The sequence below is a fragment of the Lepus europaeus genome, chromosome 6 (assembly GCF_033115175.1).
Source record: "Lepus europaeus isolate LE1 chromosome 6, mLepTim1.pri, whole genome shotgun sequence".
NCBI lineage: Eukaryota > Metazoa > Chordata > Mammalia > Lagomorpha > Leporidae > Lepus > Lepus europaeus.
Window position 1 is genome coordinate 73901642 of NC_084832.1, and position 17130 is coordinate 73918771.

The window sequence follows — 17130 nt, forward strand, 5'->3', positions numbered from 1 at the left end:
ATAGATGTCGAATGAATGTGTGAACTACTAAATAACTTGGAAAATCTCTCATAGTATAGAAAAAAGTAAGTCCATTCAGATATTAGTATTTATACATGTGATCAGTTACAGAATTATTCAATCAATGCTTGTGTTGTGCTAATCGTGGTACTGATTTCACCTTACCTCCTATTAACTAGACACTTAATGAGACTACAAAAATTCTTAGTAGATATCAATTGATTAATTTTTTGGTAAGAACTAGAAAGGTGGCTCACAGTGCACCATGAAATTAAATAATGGTGGAGCCATGGCTGTGGCATAACAGCTAAACCCACCACACGCAGTGCCGGCATCTTATATGGGCACCAGTTTGAGACCCGGCTGCTCCCCTTCCAATCTAGCTCTCTGCTGTGGCTTGGGAAAGCAGCGGAACATGACCCAAGTACTTGGGCCTCTGCATCCACGTGGAAGAACCAGAAGAAGCTCCCAGCTCCTGGCTTCGGATCGGCCCAGCTTCGTGGCCATTTGGGAAGTGAACCAGCAGATGGAAGACCTCTCTCTGTCTCTCTTTCTCTCTTCCTCTGCCTCTCTGTAATTCTGCCTTTCAAATAAGTAAATAAATCTTGAAAAAAAACAAAAAAAGAAATTTAATAATGGCAGCTCAGCCTGTGGTGGGGAGCAGAAAAGGCTTCGTGGAGAAAGGACGACTGTACTCAGAGCAGAAGGATGTGCAGGAGCTGTTGAAGTCAGGAAGAAGGGATGAGCCTTTGCAGCAGAGCGGCGAGTGCAAGGGCCCAGAGTTGGCCTGGAGTTTAGCAGGGACAACTGAAAGAAGGTTCAGTGTGTCCAGAAGGCAGAGAAATGAGCAGGTGTGAAATGAGGCTGCATTACAGGGTCAACACAAGTTCATTGACAATTTTAAGAGTTCAGTGATATGATCAGATTCGTCTGTGAAAAATATCAGTTTGGTTATAGTGCAGAAACATAGACTGGAATATAGCAAAATTGGAAACAAGACCAATTAGGATACTATTGAAGGAATCAAGACAAGAAATCACAAAAATTTGGACTAGAGAGGTGATAGCACAGATGTTGAAAAGTAAATTAATTCTACAACTAGCTAGAAAGCAAAAAGCAGACTGTTTGGGTGACTGACTACTCATGAGAGAGAGGAAAGAAGGAAGTGTCAAGAGTGACTCCTGGTCACTGACAGCTGGTGCTGTGGCACAGCAGGTTAAAGCCCTTGCCTGCAGTGCAGGCATCTCATATGGGTGCTGGTTCAAGTCCAGGCTGCTCCACTTCCGATCCAGCTCCCTGTTGATATGCCAGGGAAAGCAGTGGAAGATGGCCCAAGTGCTTGGGCCCCTGCACACACATGGGAGACCTGGAAGAAACTCCTGGCTCCTAGCTTTGGATCGGCTCAGCTCCAGCTGTTGCAGCCATCTGGGGAGTGAACCAGCAGGTGCAAGACCTCTCTCAATCTTTCTCTGTCTCTACCTCTCTCTGTAACTCTGTCTTTCAAATAAATAAAAAAATAAATCTTTTTAACAGAAGAGTGACTGCTACTTTTTCTGTGTTAAATTGTATCCACTCCTTTCCAAAATTCACATATTGAGATTATAAGCCACAGTACCACACAATATGATCCAGTTTGGAAATATGTTTGTTGAAGATATAATTAGTTAAGCTTACATGAGATCATGCTGGAGGAGGCAGGCCACTAATTTGATATGATACGAATCAATATAACAGAGTAATTTGTTCACAGATATGTGTACTTAAGGAGAATGCTATGTGGAGATGAAGGCAGAGATGAAAGTAACACATCCACAAGCCAAAGACCACCAAAAGATTGCTGTGAGATCACCAGAAGTTAGGGGAGAGGCATGGAGGAGATTCTCATGGCCTTGAGAAAGAGCCAGTTGGACACCTTAATCTTGGACTTGAACCTCCTGAACTGTGGGACAATACATTTCTTCTGTTTAGATTGCCCAATACATGGTACTTTGTTATGAAAGTACTGGAAAATTAACACATTGTCAATGTTTCGTATCATGAGTCCCCATAGACTGACTCCATGCTGAAGGACAGTGAGCAAGCAGGCTGGGAGACGCTGTTCTTCACCTGCCCCTACCACAGACCCACAGAAAGCAGACCGAGGGTCCAAAGACACCAAGTAGAGAATAGCTCATGTCTTCATCCCTCCATCGTACGGAAATATCTATTCAACCTAGATTGCTTTGAGACCTGCTATGTTTCAAACGCTGGATGAAATGTGAAGTTATCCACAGAGAGTGAAAGGAGACACTTGTTTAGGGGTGGGCAGGACAATTACAGCCAAACTCTTGGATTCAGATGAGAAACAATGAGAAAATTTGGCTGACCTTCAAAACAAGAATCCCTAATAGAGAAGGCTATTATTGTTCAAAGAGCTTCTCAGAGAATGTGGTAATAATTCTGTAGTTTGAGTCAGAGGAAATTTTGCCGGACAGGACATTCAATTACACACTTTAGGGAACAATCGTAAATTACCAAGGCGAGGAGGCAGGATTACTTCATTGTTTCCGTCTTCATTTTCTATAAAAGCTCCTTGTGGAAGCTTCATGACATGGGTGGTCAAATCATAACCGCTGAATGATACAGTGGACAATGAGTCAAAATGTCACGCTTGCTCTTTTTATTACTATTGCCAACTTTTATTTGCAGGCTTTATCCCCTGAACTTCTTTCTATTTAGCAGTTTCAGTTAATATCCTCCATTTATGAATTTTCATCTATTATTATCTTTGCACTTAAGTTGCAAGAATGTTAATTACAACACAGAAACTGCAGAGAGCTTGAGGTTCACTCATCTTTTAGTATAGTCATATAAAATAGTCTTTCAGGTACAAACAAAGTATCAGAGGATTTACCCATTTCCCATGCCTTTAATGGTGTTTTTCACTGTGTTTTAGTATCATTTTGCATTCCTAACTGGAACTTTCAACAGGGCAACCCTCACACACTTTTCTGCCTTTTTTTTTTTTTTGAAATGCCTACATCTTGTGTTTAAGAACTGACTCTGCATGCTGATAATGTTTCTAAAAAGTTATTTATTTATTTGAAAGTCAGAGTTACAGAGAGAGGGAGAGATGGTGGGATGGTGGTGGGGGAGATCTTCCATCCACTGGTTTACTCCCCAAATGGCCTCGATCACTGAGGCTAGGCCAGGCCAAAGCCAGGAACCTAGAACTCAACCAAGTCTCCTACATACGTTGCCGGGGCACAAGCATTGGGTTCATTTTGACTGCCTTCCCAGACACATTGGCAGGGAGCTGGATCAGAAGTGGGGCAGCCAGGACTCGGACTGGCACTCATATGAAAATCCAGTGTCGAGGCCGGCGCCGTGGCTTAACAGGCTAATCCTCCGCCTTGCGGCGCCAGCACACCGGGTTCTAGTCCCGGTTGGGGCGCCGGATTCTATCCCAGTTGCCCCTCTTCCAGGCCAGCTCTCTGCTATGGCCCGGGAAGGCAGAGGAGGATGGCCCAAGTCCTTGGGCCCTGTACCTGCATGGGAGACCAGGAGAGGCACCTGGCTCCTGGCTTCGGATCGGCGAGATGCGCCGGCCGCAGTGGCCATTGGAGGGTGAACCAAAGGCAAAAAGGAAGACCTTTCTCTCTGTCCCTCTCTCTCTCACTATCCACTCTGCCTGTCAAAAAATTAAAAAAAAAAAAAGAAAGAAAGAAAATCCAGTGTCACAGATGACAGCTTAAACTCCTGTGCCACAATACCTGCCCCACTGGCAATTTTTAAATTGCTTCATAATAGGTCTCCAGATGTCTCACTGGGTGGTGAGTTTGGGGGTTGGGAGAGTGACCCTAAGTTTTTTCACATCAGAGGGAATCAGGCGTATTTACAGCATAAATAAGCAGGGCTTGTCTTCACTTTTCCCATCCCCATAACAGAGGCCCGGGTCTCCTAAAACTCATGGGACAGGTGTGATACCTCCAATAAGGCCACATCTTGTGGTTCTCAGATTCAATGGTTGCCTCTTCCAAGAATGCAGCCAGGACTCCGTTTAAGGACCTTAGATTGTAAGCACTATGTGAAGACCAAGTTGAAGCAGGAAATCATTTCTCAAGGCCCTTGTGTGGCACAGAGAGTTAAGATCTGCTTGTGATGCCGCCATCCCATACCAGAGAGCTAGTTTGAATCCCAGCTGCACCACTTCTAATCCAGCTTCCTGCTATTGTGCCTTGAAAGAAAGCAGAGGATGGCCCAAGCGCTCCAGACTCTGCCACCCATGTGGAAGACCAGGATGAAGTTCCTGGCTCCTGGCTTACGCCTGGCCCAGCCTGGCTGGTGAGGACATTTGGGGAGTGAACCAGCATATAGAAGGTCTGTGTGTGTGTGTGTGTGTGTCTTTCTTTTCTTCCCTCTCTCTCTATAACTCTGATTTTCAAACAAATAAATACATCTCTTTCCTAAAAAATCATTTGTTGGGACACCGTTCTTTCTGGAAGTGTTTCCACAATCCATTGGTTTTTCCATCAAATCCAGTCTTCCATTATTTACAGTTCTGAGCTCCTCAGTCAAACTCCCAGCAAACAAAGTCCTTTCATCCTTTCTCTGCCCTTGAATATAGCAATTCATCAGATATAGGGAACAAGGAACTGTCCTAAGACAAGAAACACAGCCCTTAGCAAACAAAATGAGAAAAGAATGAGAAAGGCAAACACATAGTCATTTTGTTTTGTTTTGTCTTAAGAATTCAAGAAACTGCAAGCAAGTTATTTTGAAGTAGGAGCACTATAGACAGGTACTGCCATTGCTACATACAGCTATGGGTTTCAGAGTACGTCAAAGCTTCATGCTCTTCCTCACTTCTCCCAAACATGTCCAGCTAAAGGGATCCCCCATTTGCCTCTGAACTCCTATCAGCTATGAAGGAAGAAGGGGGTCAGATCCAGCAAACACATGGCAACAACATTAGTGTGAACCAGTTTCCTATTGCTGATATAATGAATTATCACAACCTTAGCGGCACAAGACGAAAGCATTCATTACCTCACAGTTTCATGGGTCAGAGATTCAGGCTGACTTCGCTGGTTTCAGTTTAGAGCCTCACGAGTCCAAAATCAAAGCGTCAGTAGGTTGAGCTGTTATTGGGAGGCTCTCCCAGAATATTGCTTTCAGGTGCATTCAGGTTGTTGCAAGAACTCAGTTCCATGTGGTTACAGGACACAGGTCCTATTACCTGGCTAGACACTGATGCTTCAACTCTCTCTGGCCTCCCTTCATGTCTCTTGTTTCTTCTTATGCTGCTCTCTGCTCTCTTCTCCTAATTTTAAGAGTTCATGTGATCAATTGGATCTAGTTGAATAATCCAGGGTAATACTGATATTTTAAGACCAGCCGATTAGACACCTTAATTACATCTGCAACGTGCCTTCCCAGCAGTATCTAAATGAGTGACTGAATAACCGGGGTCTTTGGTGGATAGCTTTAGAATCATGCTATCACTAGAAACATGACAGAGGCATGGTCGAGGGTCACATATGTATAATCCAGCTCTTGTGCTGTGTTGGAACACCATCAGAGGCCCCAAAGATGGAGAACAAAATGGCAGGTGTCAAATACCCACCTTCACATCCTCTTGCATTGTTGGACACACACTAAACACAGGCTAAATACATGGCTAACACCTTTCTGTAAAGGGTATAGACAACAGTAGTCCATCACCCATTTGTATCATGCGATAGAAGAAGTTACTGGTAGCGAGGGCTGTTTCCAGGATGGTCAGTGTGTTGTGTGCTCTAAGCTCACCAGTATCCCCCTCACAACCATGCATAGAGCTTGGCTCTTGTCTTCTGGAACCTGAAGAAGAAAGAAATAAGTATCTGATGGGCCTGGAAAGTCAAAGAGAAGAGCCTTCCCTGGTTCAGAGGAGAGGGATATACTGCAGCTACATAGGGAATAGTTTGCACTTCCAGGGTTTGGTGGGGCAGGGAGAGACACCTTGGGCCTCACAAGGGCCAGGGGTCCTAGGGAGGGGCTAGGGGAGACAGCCAGCCTTAGCGTCCTTGAAAAGGAACTCTGCTTAAGACCCCCTTTTGAAAGGGATAAGATGGTGCAGCACAGGGATTGGGAGATTGAGGACAAAAGGCATCAGCAGGCAGCCAGAAGGGAATGTAAACAAAGAGCCCTAGTCATGGGGGAGAGAGTCTCCAAGGAACCTACCACGCAGTCCACAGAGAAAGAACTAGAATTTGAAATCTATATTCAGAAAGCACCAGCACCAGATCACAACTGGGTCAGCTGCAGGGGAGGATAAATATCTTTTCCTCTACCTTTCTTAAGATCATGACCCTGAAACAAAAGACAAATCAACAACAGGAAAGCATATAAGTGTATTTAAGGTAAGTTTTACATGACACAAGAGGCTTCCTGGGGAAATAAAAATGGAAAGAAACAATTAAACCTGAGTGTTTTTATGCTAGGCTTGATAAAGTGTGTATAGTCAGGGAGAAATACAACCACACAAGAGTATGATGTACTAAGAGAAGTTAGATGGGGGTTAGGGTTAGGGTTAGGGTTAGGGTTAGGGTTAGGTAAGGCCTGCCTATTCAGATTCCCCTTTGTCACTCTATCTTCAGAGGCAAGGATGTTTCTTTCCCCCAAGTATGGAAGGGCAACTCTCACATGAGAGTCTAATGACCGTCCTCAGGGGAAGACCAGGAAGTCCTTCTAAGGCTTCATGATCTGCTTGAGGGGAGGAGGGCAGAGTGACTTTCCTGCTTCTGTTGTTTTTGTTTTCAAGTTCTTTCAGCTCTAAATAGTCAAGATAGCCAGGTGCCATATTTGGGGATATTGTGTCCTGAACCCCATTGCAGTGACACCAATCTGTTTTATCTATCTTACACTTCTCACCACTGCTGACCAAAGAGAGTTAGGGAAAGGAACAGGCACAGAAGTGGACCATGCCGGGCTGGCGCCGCAGCTCAATAGGCAAATCCTCCACCTGCAGCGCAGGCACCCCGGGTTCTAGTCCTGGTCGGGGCACCGGATTCTGTCCTGGTTGCTCCTCTTCCAGTCCAGCTCTCTGCTGTGGCCCGAGAGTGCAGTGGAGGATGGCCCAAGTCCTTGGGCCCTGCACCTGCATGGGAGACCAGAAGAAGCACCTGGCTCCTGGCTTCGGATCAGTGCAGCGTGCCGGCCGCATCGGCCATTGAGGGGTGAACCAACAGAAAAGGAAGACCTTTCTCTCTGTCTCTCTCTCACTGTCCACTCTGCCTGTCAAAAAAAAAAAAAAAAAAAAAAAAGGTGGACCATGCTAGCATGAGCTGGAAGATGGAGATGTTTTATTTCAGAGGATAGTTTGCAATTACATGATTATTACATTGACTAGCCTAGACTAGAAAGATGGCAGAGGAAGAGGAAGGGGAAGGGGAAGGGGAAGGGGAATAAATAATTAGAAAATTAAAAAAAACAGTGTTGAAGATTTATGGGATGCTATCAAATGACCCAACATACTGGTCTTGGGAGTTCCTGAAGGTATGGACAGAGAGAATGGATTAGAAGGCCTTTTTAGTGAAATAATTGCAGAAAATTTTCCCAATTTGGAGAAAGAAAGGGACTCCAAGTCAAGGAAGCACATAGCACTCCCAATAGACATGAACAGAAAAGATCTCCGCCAGGACACATCATTGTCAAACTCTCCACAGTAAAACATAAAGAAAAGATTCCAAAATGTGCAGGAGAGAAATGCCAGATTACTTTCAGAGCATCGCCAGTTAGACTTAACAGCAGACTTCTCATCAGAGACCCTACAAGAAAGGAGAGAATGGCAAGATATATTCCAAGTCTTAAGAGAAAAAAACTGTCAATGCAGAATACTGTACCCTGCAAAGCTCTCAAATATGAATGAAGGTGAAATAAAGACCTTCCACAACAAACATAAATTGAAAGAATTTGTCACCACTCATCCAACCTTACAAAAGATGTTTAAGGATGTGCTACTCAAAAAAAACACAGACACGTGGTCATCACTATGAAAGAAGGTGAAGGCAGAAAATCTCCCAGTAAAAGTACAAAGTAAATCCAAAGTAAACAATAAGAATACTTATGGAAAAATGGCAGGGCCAAGTCGTTACATATCAATAGTCACCTTGGATCTAAATAACCTCAAATTCCCAGTTAAAAGGTACATATTGGCTAAATGGATTAAAATGGATTATTTGCTACCTACAAAAAACATATCTCACCAACAAGATGCAAGCAGACTGAAAGTGAAAGGATGGAAAAAGATATTCCATGCTAACAGAAACCAAAAAAGAGCTGGTGTAGTCATCCTAATATCAGACAAAATAAGCTTTACCACAAAAATTGTTAAAATAGACAAAGAAAGGCACTGTATAGTGATTAAGGGATCAATTCAACAGGAAGATGTGACTACAATAAATGTATATGCACCTAATTACAGGGCACCTGGCTATTTAAAGAAATGTTAATGGATCTAAAGGGAGACAACAGATAGATTAACCAGATAGAAATTCAGCAAGGAAACAACAGTTAATCAACAGTATAGGGCCGGCGCCGTAGCTTAACAAGCTAATCCTCCACCTTGCGGCGCCAGCACACCAGGTTCTAGTCCCGATTGGGGTGCCGGATTCTATCCCAGTTGCCCCTCTTCCAGGCCAGCTCTCTGCTATGGCCCGGGAGTGCAGTGGAGGATGGCCCATGTCCTTGGGCCCTGCACCCCGTGGGAGACCAGGAGAAGCACCTGGCTCCTGGCTTTGGATCAGCGCGATGCGCCGGCCGCAGCGGCCATTGGAGGGTGAACCAACGGCAAAAAGGAAGACCTTTCTCTCTGTCTCTCTCTCCCACTATCCACTCTGCCTGTCAAAAAAAAAAAAAAAACAGTATAGACCAAATGGACCTGACAGATATCTATAGAACTTTTCATTCTAAAGTTGCAAAATACACATTCTTCTCACCAGTGCATGGAACTTTCTCTAGGATAGACCACATGGTAGGCCATAAAGCAAGTTTCAGCAGATTCAAAAAAATCAAAATCATGCCATGCATCTTCTCTGACCACAATCGAATGAAACTGGAAATCAACAAGTCAAGAATCTCTAGAACATATGGAAATACATGGAGACTGAACAACATGCTTCTGAATGAACAGTGGGTCATTGAAGAAACCAAAAGAGAAATCAAAAAATTTCTGAAAATGCGTGAAGATGATCTGTACCTCCATGCTTACTGTAGCTCAATTCATAATACCTAATATATGGTATCAACCCAAATGTCCCTCAACTGAAGACTGGATAAAAAATTATTGGATGTATACATCATGGAATACTACACAGCAGTAAAAAAAAAAAAATGAAATCCTGTCATTTGCCACAAAATGGATGAAATTGAAAAACATCATACTAAGGCCGGTGCCACAGCTCAATAGGGTAATCCTTCACCTGCGGCGCCGGCACCCCGGGTTCTAGTCCCGGTCGGGGCACTGGATCCTGTCCTGGTTGCTCCTCTTCCTGTCCAGCTCTCTGCTGTGGCCTGGGAGTGCAGAGGAGGATGGCTCAAGTCCTTGGGTCCTGCACCCGCATGGGAGACCAGGAGAAACACCTGGCTCCTTGCTTCGGATCAGCACAGTGTACCGGCCACAGCAGCCATTGGAGGGTGAACCAGTGGAAAAAGGAAGACCTTTCTCTCTGTCTCTCTCTCACTGTCCACTCTGCCTGTCAAAAAAAAAAAAAAAAAGAAAAAAAGAAAAAAAGAAAAAAAAATCATACTAAGTGAAATAAGCCAGTCCCAAAAGGACAAATACCATGTGTTCTCCCTGATCTATGATAACTAATAGAGCACATAAAAAGTATTCTATAGAAGTGAAATTGACACTTTGAGATACAATGACTTTGAACAGCCCTCATCTTGACTGTCGAGGAACAGGTTGGGTTTTTTTGTTTTTTTGGTTTTTGTACTATTTGTTGAACTCTTTATTTAGTGTAGATTTAATTGTATGTGTATAAAGTTCATTTAAAATATATATTAGTAGAAAATAATATTGGGAATAAGAGAGGGAAGAGGAAGAAGGATGGGAGTGTGGGTGGGATAGTGGATATGGTGGGAAGAATCACTATGTTTCTGAAGTTGTATTTATGAAATGCATGAAGTTTGTATCCTTAAATGAAAAGTTGTTGAGGAAAAAAGAAAACGAAAAAAAATTTCTTTTGTGTCCTCTTACATCCAGTTCATTCAACAAAATCGTTACAGGTTGCAGGTGTTATTAATTACCAATATTGCATGTATACAAGAATCATTACTTTGTGATGAGGTCATTTCTCACTTTCTCTTTACCCGCTTAAGTAATGTGAGTTTCTTTAGTCATCTTTAAGCATCTCTTGAAAATCATCCCTCTATGGCTTCAGTTCTTAAATCTGTAATCTAAAAAGGAAGTGAACAAAACAACCTCTATAGTTATTTCCAGCCCAATAGTTTTCTAGTTGTGTAGTTCATTTTGTTCACTATGGATTGCAGTTTTCTCCAAAGTCTCTTTGATTTAGATAACAGGTTGATTACCTAGTCAGACTTGACTATGATCAGCCCAAAAACAGCTCTCACTCTTTCTCAGAGTCCCTGGCTCCATGTAGGGAAAACTCAGGGAATAATCCCCACACTTCATCTCCCCTGGTCCCCTGAGAGCCTCTTCCTGGGAACATCTTCACTTGGCCTTTTACTGTGCTTAAGGCCCAGTCTTCTGAATCTGTCAGAAGTGCAGCTGTAGCCTGGGAAACCCCATCTGTCCCATTTCTTTCCCATCCTCAAAGGTAGAGGACTCTATTAAAGAGCATGTCATTGTAGTTTTGACAGAAAATCTCTCACATTGATAGATACTTAGAAGAATAAACTCTGAGCCAAACAACATTGGCACCAAAGTAAATCTCAATGAATATATCTTAGCAATTTTGATAGCTATAAACCTGACATGCAAACAGAATACTTCATAGCATACCATTCCATTTAGATCAAAGCGCTTTTAATGGAATGTATAATTTAAAAATACAAAAGTGCATTTTAATTGCCCACAAATGAGATTTTAAAGTATTTATAAATATCAGAAATATAAAATATAAGTGATTAGATGAACCACGCTCTTAAGGCTAATACTTAATTTAAATGGAAATCATTACATAAGGAGTACATGTATAGTACTAAGACAAAATTCCACAAACTGTGCATGAAGCCTGTTTTATTGTTTTCAAGTTTTATCTTTTAGGTACCTTGTCATCCTTTTTATGTAATGATATCATCATAGATCATGTGTGATCAGGAAGTCAGTGTGACTGAGAAGCTGTGGTGTCTACAGCCATTCACAGCTCCTGATTTTACTAGCTCAATGTGTTTTCTGGTGTGTTCATGTGTCGTCAGCAACCTGTGTTGCTTCTGATTCATCTTACCAAATCGGGAGGATGAGGTTAAAATTTAGGTGGCCTTTCACAGCATTTTACTCTTAGTTTAGCCTCTTGTCAGCTCATCAAACTGCCCCACTGCACATCGTTGTCTCACACATCAAGTCCAATACAAGCAATCCAGTGAAATTACACGATCATGGACTTCTGATTCATCCTGGTCGTGAGATGCTGACTACAGCATTCAGCAACACTGCTCCAGACCTTCATAATACAGTACTGTCCGTCTAATGGAATCATGTTGTGCTACAATGGAAGACGAAAATGTTAACAGGTGACTCAAAAGATTATGAAGAGCTGGAAAAATGTATTATCAGACAGGTCAACCTAATTTAGGAGGTCCAGGAAGATTTTCTGAGGAAAGAACATTCAATTTGAGATCTAGGGGGTGAAAAAGTTATCCAGCATGAAGAAGAACATTCTAAGCTTCTAAAGCAAGAAGAAAGATGGAGTGAAGAGCTGATAAATAGTGAGGCTGAAAAGAGAGAGGAACTAAGAGCCAAAGCAAGAGAGGACTAGATATGATATAGGATATAATAACAGTGAGTCCAAAGTAGACTTTGTAGTTTAGAGACCACTATAACATTCAGAATAGAAATGGTGTGGTTTTAGACTAGGATGTAAAGGTAAAGAGAGCTGGACCTCTTGAGGGCATAACTAACACTGAGGATCCATCACCCATGGTGGGTGAGGGAGAGAAGGATGTTGCTGTCTTATGTACATGGGTGGATGGCAGCAACAGTCACTGAGCTAGTGGCCATTAGGAGAAAATAGAGTTGCTGGGAATGGGAAAAGGAAATGTGCTTGAGGCTTTCCTGAATTTGAAGCATCTGTTAAGTGTCTAAGTAGCAATGCTGAGTAAACCACTGGCCTGGGAATCCAGTGAAAGGTCTATGTGGGAATGTAAATTTGATAGTAATTAATATATAAGTGCTATCTGAAGCCATTAGGGAACATGAGGTTCCCTAAGGAGAACATATAGAAAGATACAAACCTTAAAAAAATAAGAAGTTTTCTGATCAAGCCTTAAAGGACTCCAATATTTAAAACCTAGTTAGACAATCACATATTAGAAAAATTAAAAATACTGAATGATAACTGGTAGGGCATATTATCCAAGAAGTCAAGAGGTAATAATAGAAAGGAGAAAATTATCGGTGGAATAGCACAATGAGGAGCCAACTAAATAAAAGCTAAAAAGTCTTTGTCATTTTGGTGCATAAAAGTCTTTGATGATCTCACCGAGAGCATTTGGAGAGTGAATACCAAGAATGGCATAATGACAGTGTGAGTTATTAGGGCTCTTTTGACTTGGTGTGATCAAATGTCCGGCATTGTCCAGGACAGTGCCAGTTTGGCCCGGTGTCCTGGAGGAATTATGAATATCTCCCTCTTTCAGTCTCAGATGTGTCTTGGTTTGAATGATAAATTATGTATCACCCTATGTGAAGGGCAGGAGAAGGGTGGCAGCTGGAGCAGAGACTGGCATGGGTAGCCAACCTTAGTCCTCTGCACAAAGGATTGACAGCATGGAGCTGTGAATGAATTCATATTTGAAGACAGGCAGCCCTGAGAACAAGTCTTCGTTCTACCATTTACTGGCTGTGGGTTCTTGGACGTGTTTATTCAAGCTGTCTGAGGCTAACAGGACTTACATACAATTCAGTATGACAGTGAGGATTTTGTGCAAGGGGCTGACATAGAATGTTCAGCAAAGATGAGTTCCCTTGTCTGTGTCCCCTAGAATTTGTCCTTTTGCCCAAGTTGTAACAGTTCTGCTTCATTCCCTTTTCTCCCTTTTTCCTTCCTTCCCCATCCTCCTCACCCTAAAGTTAACAACACTGTGTGAAAGAGGAAGTTCTGGGGCTGGTGCTGTGGCGCAGCAGGTTAAAGCCCCGGTCTGAAAGGCTGGCATCCCATATGGGCTCCGGTTCTAGTCCCGGCTGCTCCACTTCTGATCCAGCTCTCTGCTATGGCCTGGGAAAGCAGTGGGAGATGGCCCCTGCACCCACGTGGGAGACCTGGAGGAAGCTCCTGGCTCCTGGCTTCTGATCGGCGCAGCTCCAGCTGTTGCGGCCACCTGGGGAGTGAACCAGCGGATGGAAGACCTCTCTCTCTCTCTCTCTCTCTCTCTCTCTCTCTCTGTCTCTACCTCTCTCTGTAACTCTGTCTTTCAAATAAATAAAATAAATCTTAAAAAAAAGAAAGAAGTCCTTAATTGTAAATTTCTAATGAAGCACTGTCTTCATCATGTTTCATTCTTCAGAATAGTTGGTAACCTTAGCCTTAGCCTCAATCCTACTATTATTGTTGCTGAGCAAATGTATTCATGCCTGACTTTCTCATGTTAGTACACTTCAGCTGACACTGAGTGTTGCTTATACATACAGGAACTGTTGAGAGATTCCATGCAAGTGTGTGCAACTTAATCCATTTCTCAAGAACAATCTCTTTCAAAAAGACAATGCACTATGTGTAACACTCCTGCTGCTATGATTCCTAATATTTCTGTTTCTGGCCACTATTTATTGGACACTTTACACACACTGAGCTAGGCAACTGGCATACATGATTGCACTGGTTCTTTATCTTGTGCCAGATATTTTAATGGTGATTGAATTTTACAAGCAAGGAAGACTGTGGTTCAAAGAAGTTAGGCAAACTGCTCAGAATTACATAACTTGTAAAGGTCTAAACTAAGGTCTGAATCTTGATCCATCTGACACTGAAATCCAGGATCTTTCCATTTCTCAGGAGAACAGAAACTATACGAAATGTCATTTCTGTATTTCACAATTAAGGGGCCAGCACTGTAGTGTAGCAGATAAAGCCACCGTCTTCAGTGCTGGCATCCCATATGGGTACTGGTTCAAGTCTCGGCTGCTCCACTTCCAATTCAGCTCTCTGTTAATGCACTGGGAAAGCAGTGGTAGATGGTCTGAGTCTTCGTGCTCCTGCATTCACCTGGGACACCTGGAAGGAGCTTTTGATTCCTGGCTTCAGATCAGCCCAGCTCTGGCCATTTGGGGAGTGAACCAGTGAATGGAAGATTCTCTGCCTCTCTCCCTCTCTCCTTCTCTCCCTCTCTCTTCCTCTGCCTCTCTGTAACTCTGCTTTTCAAATAAATAAATTAATTAATCTTTAAAAAAATTTCACAATTAAAAAGTTAATGTGCCGGCGCCACAGCTCACTAGGCTAATCCTCCGCCTGCGGCGCCAGCACACCAGGTTCTAGTCCCGGTCGGGGCGCTGGATTCTGTCCCGGTTGCTCCTCTTCCAGTCCAGCTCTCTGATGTGGCCCGGGAGGTCAGTGGAGGATGGCCCAAGTGCTTGGGCCCTGCACCCGCATGGGAGACCAGGAGGAAGCATCTGGCTCCTGGCTTCGGATTGGCGCATCGCACTGGCCATAACGGCCATTTGGGGGGTGAACCAATGGAAGGAAGGCCTTTCTCTCTGTCTCTCTCTCTCACTGTCTAACTCTGCCTGTCATAAAATAAAAAAAAGAAAAAAATTAAAAAAAGAAAAAGTTAATGTGTCACCTGTACAGATTGCTTGAAATGTGTAATTACAAAACAAACAAAAACCAAATTCTAAAAGTGTAAAAATGTGCTCTCTTCACATGTATAAATATGAAGAGTTTTCAGAAAGTTCATGGAAAATTCATATTTTGAACAAAACCTGTGTGTGCACTTCAAAAATTTTTCACATCAAAGTAAAGATATCTTTTAATCCCATTTTCCCACAAACTTTTGGAAGTGTTCTCATAATAGCACACTATGGGCAAAGACAAAGCATGCAATCACTGAGCACACAGTAAGTGCTCAGGACAGAGAGAAGGCGTCTAGTGTTGGTATTATGGCACAGCAAGTTAAGGCACTGCTTGTCACACTAGCATCCCATACTGGAGGGAGTTCCAGCTGCTCTGCTTCTGATCCAGCTGCTTGCTAATGTACCTAGGGAGGCAGCAGAAAATGGCTCAATTCCATGGACTCCTGCCACCCCTGTGGGAGACTCAGATGGAGCTATTGTAACCATTTAGGGAGTTAACCAGTAGATGGATGATTTCCCTCTCCCCCTCTCCCCCTCTTCCCCTCTGTCTCCCTCTCCCTCTCTCCCTCCCTCCCTCCCTCTCTCTCTCTCTCTCTCTCTCTCTCTCTGGCTTTCAAATAAACAAATAATCTTAAAAAAAATTAAGAGAAGTCAACCATTGCAAACCAAAGGCACCAGAGAAGGCCACATAAAGAAGTGGGACTTGAGTGACCAGGAAGGATTGGTTAGGATATTTTTAAAGATGGGCAATGTGTTCCACAACCTGTCCAGACAGAAATGTTTCCTAAAGGATTAAAAGCACAGCCCCTTCTCTCCTCAGCCTTGTTTAAAGCCAAATTTCACTTAAATGCGCATGAAGTCAAATGATACAGAATCCATCGTGCTACATCGCAATAGCTCCAAGTTTCCCTGATCTGAACTCTCAGCTTTACAAACACAAGCAGGTGCCGAGCGTTCAGAACGACCGAGTTCACTGCCGTTTACTGATAGCACATTACTCGTTTCAGCTGCAGCCTCCAGCACTGAAGTGGTACAGCCTCTAGCGTGATTTAAAGCGCCTACTTAGCGCCTAGCCCAATGATGCTTCACCTTCATCACTGCCGAAAGACAGGCTTGGCAACTGCGTCACCTGCAAATCAGGGCTGGTTGATAACAAGCTCACCTCAGCCTGGCTTCATGCCTTTCATCTGAGCAAGACAGCAACTATTCTTGGAAAAGATGCAGCTTTCTTCTTCCACAGGAGCAGGGCACGCAGGCACAGCTAGGGCAGGGCCGGAGGAGATGGTCAGCGTTTGAGTTCCGGTGCGGGGAGAGAGGTGAACCTGGTGAATTAGGTCCTATACAACGAGATGTGAAGATTCCCACGTTCATGACCCACGGCTGACATCAGGGGTGGGGCCACAGCAGGCTTTCTTTGTCCAGCCAAGCAGGCACCACTTCATGGGCAAGCCTTCTGGAAACTGTTGATATCATTAGTGGGTGTGGTTGCAGGCACTTTTCCCGCCTTTCTTCTGAAAACAGGGAGGCTATTCTACACAAGAATGTTCGTTCTGTGTTCCAAGAAAGCTTTCCATGGGCCGGTGGTCAGCTTCAAAACTGCGGTTCAGGCTACAGGAACTTTTGCAAGGAATGTTGTTTTCCTTCATAACTTACATGGAGAGTAAGAAATATTCTGAAACCATTTTCTGCTAATGTTCAATTTGCCATGGCTTGTAGCATGGTTGCCCTCCTAAAAGAACCCCCGCAGTACGCTGTAAAACAGTAGACTGCCTGGAAAGAAAGAGCTCCAAGGAGATCATGGAAATGGCTTTAAAAGATCAGTTTGTTTTGGTGCAAAAATGTTGAAATCCGTACCTATGAAGGGGTCTATAAAATCTTCATGGAAAAATACATATCAGAAAAAAAATACACCTAATTTTCCAAAAAAAAATTTAAAGATTTATTTATTTGAAAGACAGAGTTACAAAGAGAGGTAGAGATAGAGAGATACAGGTCTCCCATCTGCTGATTCACTCCGCAGATGGCTGCAACGGCTGGAGCTGCACCGATCCAAAGCCAGGAGCCAGGAGCTTCTTCCAGGTCTCCCGCATGGGTGAAGGGGCCCAAGGACTTGGGCCATCTTCTACTGCTTTCCCAGG

General features: G+C 43.4%; 1 long non-coding RNA gene across 1 annotated transcript in view; it reads right to left on the bottom strand.

Moving 5' to 3' along the window:
• LOC133762368 (uncharacterized) overlaps window positions 1–16398 on the bottom strand; it is a 68172-nt gene extending 51774 nt beyond the window's left edge. Inside the window, exon 1 of the long non-coding RNA XR_009866270.1 lies at window positions 16155–16398. This is a non-coding gene — a long non-coding RNA (uncharacterized LOC133762368). The remainder of the gene's footprint in view (window positions 1–16154) is intronic.
• Between the last annotated feature and the right edge of the window lie 732 nt (window positions 16399–17130).